The 10,102-nt window shown below is 39.2% G+C and overlaps 1 long non-coding RNA gene across 1 annotated transcript; it reads right to left on the bottom strand.

The window, feature by feature from the left end:
- Positions 1 to 1,010: 1,010 nt before the first annotated feature.
- LOC139439616 (uncharacterized) lies at positions 1,011 to 9,644 on the bottom strand. The gene is made up of 3 exons (XR_011649562.1): positions 9,551 to 9,644; positions 2,334 to 2,400; positions 1,011 to 1,387 (listed from the first exon to the last, which is right to left on the bottom strand). It is a non-coding gene; the product is annotated as an uncharacterized lncRNA (long non-coding RNA).
- Between the last annotated feature and the right edge of the window lie 458 nt (positions 9,645 to 10,102).

Here is a 10,102-nt window from a genome sequence, read left to right as displayed (position 1 = left end):
TTGGTGGTATTTATTGCTGAAGCCCTGGTAAACTAAGACAATTTCTGAAACCAGGCATAGAGCCTGTCTAATGTTAAATGAATGAAAGGCCAAACTGCAGGGATACCACTTAGTCTTAATAATAGCGAAATTGGTACTTACCATGAAGGGAAGAGAGGAGAGAGAGGAATTTTTAAAAAATAGGTAACATATATACAACATTGGTCAGTTTAAAAACTTTCAAGGATACCACTCAGTTATATTAATTGCATTTACAATGTTGTTCTACCATCACCATCATCATCTACCATCACCATGATCTGTTATTAAAACTTTTCCATCACCTGGACAGAAATTCTGTACCTGTTAAACCTTAAGGAGATGGGATTTTATAATAGACACCCTTTGGGTTGACTCTCGAGTTTCTCTGACCTCTGCTCCATCTCCCACAAGGTATACTGTAATCAACTCCAGGAAGCCAAGGTCACTGTCTGTGATACTTCTTCATGGCCAGAGTTGATTGTTACAGCACTGAGTGTGCCCCATCAGCATCTCCTCTCCAAGAAATTTTAATTGGGCCTCAGAGTCTGTCTCTTTTCTGGTGGATGAATTGGTTACATATAGATGTGGACTCCGGTGGTGTCTGTTTTTCAAAGAGAGAGAAAAAAGAATGATGCAGTCACACAGAAAAGAGAGCCATAAGAGAGAAGCATTTGTGGCCCTGGTCCCAGGCCACTGTGAGGCCCACCTGCATCCCTGCACTCGGGTTCCATAAAAACTGTCATTCCTATAACAAATTCCCCTCATTCACACAGGCAAGCTGATACTTCTTCTGATACTTCCAGCCAACAAATCCCTCCCACCAGTAAAGATACGACCACTGAGAATTCTGGAAGTGGATAGGTTTACCTGTCAGTCAGAGAATAGATAGTGAGTGCCGTGGTCGTTATTGCCTGCTCACTTCTGAGAAGCAAAATATGTCTGTCAGAGATGCTTATGCTGCAGATAATAGAATACCAACTAGTAACAGCATAAGAAACAAAGCTGTTCAGTTATCTGACCTTAACTAGGAGTGAGAAGGTTGCAAACTTCAACTTACTGGTCTTATGTCTTCATGCTTGGGCTCACAGAGAATCACCACAGCTCTGGGCATCCTGACGAGATTCCATGGGGAACCTGAAGGGGCTTCGTGTGCCTCACCCACCTTACAATGACAGGCCTGGCAACACCTTCCTGACCTGCCACCAACCTCCTTCTGGACCGAGTAGAAGCAGCTGTGATTATGATTTGAAGAACACCAGGATGGAAGTGAAAGTCTGGGACTGAGATTTGAGCCCTTGTTTTGCCTACTCACCGTTTCACCTTGAAAGGGTCTCTGAAACACTCTGCATCTCAATTTCCTCACAAGCTTAAAAAAAAAAATCAGTTATCCTCAGTGGTTGTAAAAAGTAAATGAGATTATATCTATGAACATCTTGGTTAAATGCCTCAGGACTTGTACGTTTCTTAAAGAATGAGTCTTCTTTCCCTTTTTCCATCCTATCCCCTAGCTCTCCCAGGGGAGAAACCTCAAGGGGCAGCTCGAAAACAGCCTGGGCTTTGTAGTCCGGGCTCTACCATTTACTAGCTATCAGACTTTGGCAAATTGTTTCACCTTGCTGATTCACAAATATTTATTGGGCACCTACTGTGTGTCAGGCACTATTCTGCCTGCTGAGCATATGGGTATGAAAAAGAAAGACACACAGTCCCTACCTTTTAGAGCTTGTATTCTAGTTTCCTCATCTGCTAAGTAAGGACAGTAATCCTTACATTCTAGTGTTGCTTACAGCAAACAAATTTAGTTGAAATACTTTATGGAAAACACATGAGAATACTAGACAGATGTTCGAAAATGTAATTCTCTTCCCTTTCTTCATTATAGGACTATGTAAAAGTGTTGGGTTGGATGTGAGGACCTGGCATTCTAATCTTAGTCTTGTGTTGACTAGCTGTGTAATCTCAGGCAAATGCCTTAACATCTCTCAGTCTCCAACTCCTCATCTATAAAATAGAGTATTATACTAAATGACTTGCAAAGCACTTTTCATTTGGATGAGATTCTGTATTTCTCAGAATAAGCCATTAATCTTGGTAAATTGTGGAAGAGTGGGTATATTAGGCTCTGTGATGATTTAAAACAAATTTATAGCTAACATTTATCAAGGATTAGTAGGTCCAAGCCCGATGTTAAATCTCTACACTTTTTCCTTTACCCCTCACAACAACTCTATAAGGCAAGTATTATCCTCATTTTACATGAGGAGACTGCACCTCAGAGAAGCAAGTTTGACCAAAGTCGCATTGACACCCACCTCTGTCTGACTCTGAAAGGCTTCCCTTTGCCCTCCACTGCTGCTGGGTGGCTGTTTAGGGCTTGTCCTAAAATGAATTGAACATACTTAGTGACTCCATAAATCAACCTGTGCGTCAGTAAAGAGTGCCTCCTGTGTGTTTCACCCAGGGAAGACACAAGACCAAAGGTCCCTTTCTGCTTCCAGCTCTTATTCCTGGCTTCCTCAAAGCGGCCCCTCCCTGCCCACAATTCTGCAGATGGAGCCATGTGATTGATGGGAAACCAAACATTATTGTTGAGGAATGATGTTTTTCAAATTGGACATCTGCTGTTTGTTTGGCTGAGAGTTTGGCAAGTATTTCAATTCGTTGTGGTGGTCAGGCCTAGAGGAAATAATTAGGTGGTCATGGCAACCAGACTCAGAGTACAGCACAGCGAGGACGGGAGAGGGAGCACTGAACAGAGAGTCCAGGCATAAATTCATTCAAAGTGTACAACCAATCATATTTGGTTTAATCACATAATTGTGCATTCATGAATTCAATCATTATTAGAACATTTTCATTATTCCAATAATAATTTTTTTAAAAATCTCATCACCTCTCAATCTCCTATACTTTCCATAGCTGCTATTCTATTTCTGTCTCTCTAGTTTATTTGTATTTATATTGTGTAAAAACAGTCTCATATATGCAATATCATGCATATTCATATTTCACATGAGTTTTCCCTATGTTATACAGTCCTGTGTTATATTTTTTCACTGTCTTTATGGTAATATATACATCTTTAGACTTTCCCTTTCAACCACTATCATACCCATATAATAGCCCTGCTAGTTACAACTACTATGTTGTGCTTTCACCATTTCTATTCATTTCCAAAGATTCACAAACAACATTTTTACCAATTCTGCACAGATTGACCCTCAGATTTCCATCCTCTACCCTCATTCTATTTTCTGGCTATAGTCTAATTATTAATTCCATGAGTTTACACAATATATTTAGTTCATAATAGTGTAATCATGCAATATTTGTCCTTTGATCGGGCTTGTTTCATCCAACATAATGTCCTCCAGGTTCATCCATGTCTCACAACATCCTTTTGAGGGATTTACTCTTAGCTCCATGGGACAGAGGAAGAAACTGAGACTTGAAAAGATGAAATAACTTACCTAAGATCACATGGCTAGATAGTAAAGGAATTTGGAATTTGAACCGTGGTCTAGCTGATCCTAAGGCTTTGTGTAAACCCCAGGACTCAGCTGCTCTCAGGACCTTTCATAAGAGCAGTTTCTGCTAGAGGTGGAGGTTGGGGCTGGGTGGGAGGTAAGATGGCCCCAGCGCTGAAGGTGGCCTCATTGGTTGAGGTCCCCTCCCCATATGTTGCCCAACTTGGTAGGATTCTGTCTTCTGGTGTATTTCCTAAACTGTTCTAGCATAGGCTGCATATCTTTTCTTTTCCCAGATTATTTTAAACCCATGTTCTTTCTACAGTATTACTAATATGCCCTAGGCAGTATATTGCAGTTGGGTCTGAGCCCAACTAGCTTTTGTATCCAAAAATTGACAGAATCTACATGATGTTCTCCAATTCCTGGATCATATGTTTTCTCTATGACTCAGAAGCTGGATTTTTTGCTAACTTATAGGATTTTGAAAACTCCTGTTCCCCACAGGCAGGTTGAGATTCAGAGAAATCCCGATCTTAAATGATATTTCCTCCCTCTCCATATTCCTATAATTCTTTTGGATTCCCATGGGGTTATATATATCCTTTTCTTAAAAAGGGCATGATATCTGACATTTCATGGCCAGGAGACTCTAGGAACAAGGAATTCTGATATTCCCTAATACAGGTAGCAAAGGACTGCCTTTCAGTCCCTTTTCTGCCATCAGCTAGCCCTGTAACCTCCAGACGGTCACTGGACATGTTTCTGCAGGTGAAATAAGAAGTCGGACAAACTATTACTGATCATGTATTTCAATGTAATATTGAGTAATTCAGTCTTCCTTCTAGTAAACAAAGTTTCAAATTACATTTGAAAGTTAAGATTGTTCAGGACTTCTGGGAAGATGGCAAACTAGAGACATGGAACTTTCTTCTCTCCCAGAAAAATAGCTAGAGTGCAGGGAGAAATGTCCTGGAAAAAAAAAGTCTTCCAGGGTTTAGAACACTAGGAGAATGTTGGACAGCACCCAGAGGAGAGAGGTCCAAAGAAAAAGTATCATGATGGCGAAACTGAGCTAAGAGCCACAGCTGCCAATGCCAGCACCCTCCCCCAAACTACAGGTACTTTTGAATTCTCAGGCTTCAGGGCTGGTGGCGACAGACAGATGGGGCCGCAGTGATCCACTCACCAGAATAGGGGAGAGAGAGGGACACAGACTAAGGCTGACTCAGGTTTTGACCTATGTATTTGGTCTGCTGTGTCCCAGCAGCCCTTCCAGGCCAGGTGGGCTGTGCCATTGCTGGCCTTGGAAACTAACAACAGACTTAAGAGATCCACCCCTCTCAGTCTCCCTCTCTACTGACCAGGGGCTTGTTCTTGAGGATGCAAAGGGGACTGGAATTACTTCTTACCCAGGAAAAGGAAGGGGGCTGCCAGCAAAGGTTGGAAAACTGCCTCTGAGGAAGTTTGAATTATGAGACTCAGCCTCCAGGCAGGAACCTCTGTCACATTGGCCAGGTCTGTACTGTAGCAAACCCATTCCAACCAAGCATTGACGAGGGCTACCAAGAGCGCCATCTGCTGGCAGACCAAAGAAGTGCATGTCAGGAAACTAAACCTATGAGAGGCTTTTTCTGGCCTTTACAGACTCTCTCCCCAAGGCCCTAGGAAGCAGGGTCTGCAACCCATTACTGGGTCCATGGCCCAGATTTGAGCAACTAACAGGGACAATGCTAAAGACCCAGAACAAATTGAATCAAGAATCAAAGAACAACAGCAACACACAGCCTACCATCACTAAAACCCTACCAAAGAGAGAGAAACTGAGCATCTGAGTAAACTCACCATATTAACCAGATGCGTAGAATCAGCAAAAATTTATAAGCCATACTAAGAAAATAGAAGAAATGACCCAAGAAAAGTAATATATCAAAGCTTCAAAAGAGATGTAGAATTTGAGACAACTAATCAATGAGATGCATACAATTTCCAAAATCAAATTAACGAGTTAAAAGGCAATATGGTTAAAGAGATAAAGGACATCAAGAAGACACTGAGCAAGCACAAAGAAGAGTTTGAAAACCTAAACAAAAAAGTAATGGAAATGAAAGACATGATAGGTAAGCTCAAAAACACATTAGAGGCATACAATAGCAGACCCAAAATGATAGAAGAAAGGATAAATGATAGAAGACAGAACAGCTGAAATTGAAGAAAGAAAAGAATGGAAAAAATTGAGCAGGGGCTCAGGGAGTTGAATGATAACACAAAACCCAACAATATATGTGTTATGGGAGTTCCAAAAGGAGAAGAGAAGGGAAAAGGGACAGAAAGAGTATTTGAGGAAATAATAGCTGAAAATTTCCCATCTTTCATGAGAAGAATGAATTTACATGTCCAAGAAGTGCAGCATACCCTAATCAGAATAAATCCAGATAGATCTACTCTAAGACACATACTACTCAGAATGTCAAATGTGAAATATAAAAAGAAAATTTTGAGAGCAGCAAGAGAGAAGTAAACCATCATACACAAGGGATGCCCAGTAAGACTTAGTGCAGATTTCTCACCATAAACCATGGAGGTAAGAAGACAATAGTATCATACAATTAAGACACAGAAAAAGAAAAACTGCCAGCTGAGAATTCTTTATCCAGTAAAATTGTCCTTTAAAGGTGAGTTTAAAACATACACAAATAAGCAGAAACTAAGAGAGTTCAGAAAAAAGAATCCATCTTTGCAGGAAATATTAAGGAAGCCTTACAGACTCAAAGAAAAAGACAGGAGAGAGAGGATTGGAGGAGAGTATAGAAAAAATAATTGCAGAAATGGTAACCAAAAGAGTAAAAAGACAGACAAAAATAAGATATGACATATGAAAAACAAAGAATAAAATGGTGGAAGTAAATAATGCATTTAGAGTAATATAATTGAATGTGGCTAGATTAAACTCCTTACTCAAAAGATATAAGTTGGCAGAATGGATTTTTAAAAATGAGCCATCCATATGCCATATGCTGCTTACAAGAGACTTACCTTAGACCCAGGATACAAACCAGCTGAAGTGAAAGGTTGGGAAAAGATATTCCATGCAAATAGTAACTAAAAAAGAGCAGGGGTAGCTATAAGACTATTAGACAAAACAGATTTTAAATGCAAAAAATTTTAAGAGATACAGAAGGCTGTTATATATTAATAAAAGGAATAATCCACCAGGAAGAAATAACAGTCATAAATATCTAGGCATCTAACCAGGGTGCCCCAAAATACATAAGACAAACTCTGGCAAAACTGAAGGAAGAAATAGACATCTACAATAATAGTTCAAGACTTCAACACACCACTCACAATATTAGATAGAACTAGACAGAAGATCATCAAGGAAACAAAAAGCTTGAACAATATGGTAAACAAGCTAGACCTAACAGACATATACAGAATATTGCACCCAAACTCAGTGGATTAAACATTCTTCTCAAGTGCCCATGGATCTTTCTCCAGGGTAGACCACATTAGGTCATAGTGCAGTTCTAAATAAATATAAAAAGTTTGAAATCATATGAAGCATCTTCTCAGATCATAATGAAATGAAACTGGAAATCAATAATAAGAGGTAAATTCGCAATTGTTTGAGACTAAACAACACTTCTAAATAATCAGTGGGTCAAAGAAGAAATGGGGAGTGGAATCAGTAAATATACTGAGATAAATGAAAACAAGAATACAACTTACTAAAATTTGTGGAAGGGAAGCAGATGTGGCTCAACTGGCTGCATATCCACCTACTTTATGGGAGGTCCCAGGTTTGGGCCCTGGTGCCTCCTAAAGAAGATGAGCTAGATGCCACACCCACAGTAACAAGTTAGATGCTGCACCCACTGCAACAAGCAGACACTTAAATGAGTAGATGCCACAAACCAGCAGACACCACAGCCCATGGGGAGTAGATGTGGCTCAGGCTGTTGGGCACTCACCTCCCATTTGGGAAGTCCTGGGTTCGGTTCCCAGTGACTCCTGGAGAAAGCAAGCAGACAATGAGCAGACAGATGAGAGAACCATCTGGGGGAGGGGGGATAAAAAAGAAATGAAAAAAATCTTAAAAAAAAAAAAAAAAAAAAGCTTAGGTGATACAGTGAAGGCAGGCCTGAGAGGGAAATTTATAGACCTAAGTGTCTATATTAAAAAAGAAGAAAAAGCTAAAATCAAAGATCTAACTGGACAACTGGAGAAACAAGAAAAAGAACAGCAAACCATTCCCAAAGCAAGCAGAAGGAAAGAAATAATAAAGAGTAAAGCAGAAATTAATGAAATTGAGAACAAAAAAAACAATAGAGAAAATCAACAAAACCAAAAACTGGTTCTTTGAGAAGATCAATAAAATTGATAAACCCCTAGCTAGACCAACAAAGAAAAGAAGAGAGAAGATACAAATAAATACAATCAGAAATGAAAGGGGTTAGTCACCCACAGAAATAACAAAGATCATATGAGGATATTATAAAACACTGCACACCAACAAACTAGACAACCTAGGTGAAATGGATAAATTCCTAGAAATGCATAAACAACCTACACTGACACAAGAAGCACCAGAATTTAACAAACCAATCACATTTTAAAAGATTGAATTAGTAATCAAAATTCTCCCATCAAAGAAAATTACAGGACCAGCTGGCTCCACAGGTAAATTCTATCATGCATTTCAAGAAGAACTAACACCAATCCTTTTTAAACTGTTCCAAATAATTGATGGGGAAGGAAAATTACCCTACACATTTTATGAATCCAATATCACCCTAATACCAAAGCCAGGTAAAGACACTATAAGAAAAGAAAATTACAGGCCAGACTCTCTAATGAACATAGATGTAAAAATTCTCAGCAAAGTACTTGCAAATAGAATCCAAAAGTATGTCAAAAGACTTATATATCATGACCAAGAGGGATTTATTCCTGGTATGCAAGAGTGGTTCAACATAAGAAAATTAATGAAATATACCACATTAGCAAATTGAAGGAAAAAAACATATGATCATCTCAATCGATGCAGAAAAGGCATTTGACAAAATCCAGCATCCTTTCTTGATAAAAAAAATACTTCAAAAAATAGGAATAGAAAGAAAATTCCTCAATATGATAATGATAGGAATAGAAGGAAAATTTCTGAATAGGATAAAAGCCCACAGCCAACATCATACTCAATGGGGAACGGTTGGAAGCTTTCCCTCTAAAATTGGGAACAAGAAAAGGATGCCCACTGTCATCATTGTTATTCAACATTGTACTAGAAGTTCTAGCTAGAGCAATTAGACAAGAAAAATGTAAATAAATAAAAGACATACAAATAGGAAAATAGAAAGTAAAACTCTCACTATTTGTGGATGGCATGATTCTATATTTAGAAAATTCTGAAATGTCCATGATAAAGCTATTTTAGTTAATAAACGAGTTTAGCAAAGTGACAGGATACAAGATCAACATGTAAAAATCAGTAATGTTTCTGTACACTAGTATTGAACAATCTGAGCAGGAAATCAGGGGAAAATTTGATTTACAATACCAACAAAAGACTCAAATACCAAGGAATCAATTTAACCAAATAAGTACAGACCTTTATGCAGAAAACTGCAAAACAATGCTAAAAGAAATCAACAAAGACTTAAGCAAATGGAAAGATATTCCATGCATATGGATTCAAAGACTAAATATAGTGAAGATGACAATTCTACTCAAACTGATTTGCAGATTCAATGCAGTACCAATCAAAATTCCCACAGCCTACTTTAGAGAAAGAGAAAAGGCAATTACCATATTCATTTCAAAGGGAAAGTGCAACCAAATAGCCAAACACATTCTAAAAAAGAACAGTGACTTGGGAGGAATTTCACTGCCTGACCTTGAAACATATTACAAAGCTTCAGTGGTCAAAACAGCATGGTACTGTCATAAAGATAGACACATCTTTCAATGGAATACAACTGAGATTCCAGAATAAACCCTCACCTCTATGACCAACTGTTTGTTTTTTCAAGGATTTATTTTATTTATTTCTCCCCACTCACTTGTTGTTGTTGTTGTTGTTTTTCATTTGCTGAGTCTGTCTTCCTTGTTTCTTTAGGAGACACCAGGAGCAGAACTCAGGACCTCTGATGTGGAAGGGCAGTATCTAGTCACTGAGCCACCTCCACTCCCTGCTTTGTTGTGTCTCTCATTCTACTTTTCCTCCCCATGTCTCTTGTTGCATCATCTTGTTGTGTCAGCTCTCTGTGCCTGGCCATTGCGTCAGCTTGCAGTCTTCTTCAGGAGGCACCAGGAACCTCTGTTCCTTGTTGTTGTGTATCCCATTATGTTCTTTTCTTCTTGTGTCTCTTGTTGTGTCAGTTTGCTGCACTTGTCCATCACACTAGCTCACTGTCTTCTTTAGGAGGCACCGGGATCTGAACCAGCGACCTCCTGTATGGTAGGTGGGAGCCCAGTTGCCTGAGCCACATCCACTTCCCTGGCCAACTGGCTTTTGACAAACCTTCCAAGTCCTTGTTGACAGGAGAAAACTGTCTTCAACAAATATGCTGGGAGAACTGGATATCCATAGCCAGAAGAATGAAAGAGGACCC

Source organism: Dasypus novemcinctus, chromosome 9, assembly GCF_030445035.2.
Source record: "Dasypus novemcinctus isolate mDasNov1 chromosome 9, mDasNov1.1.hap2, whole genome shotgun sequence".
NCBI classification, from domain to species: Eukaryota; Metazoa; Chordata; class Mammalia; order Cingulata; family Dasypodidae; genus Dasypus; species Dasypus novemcinctus.
Note: the sequence above shows the minus strand (reverse complement) of the source record. Positions and strands in the feature narration are given on the sequence as shown.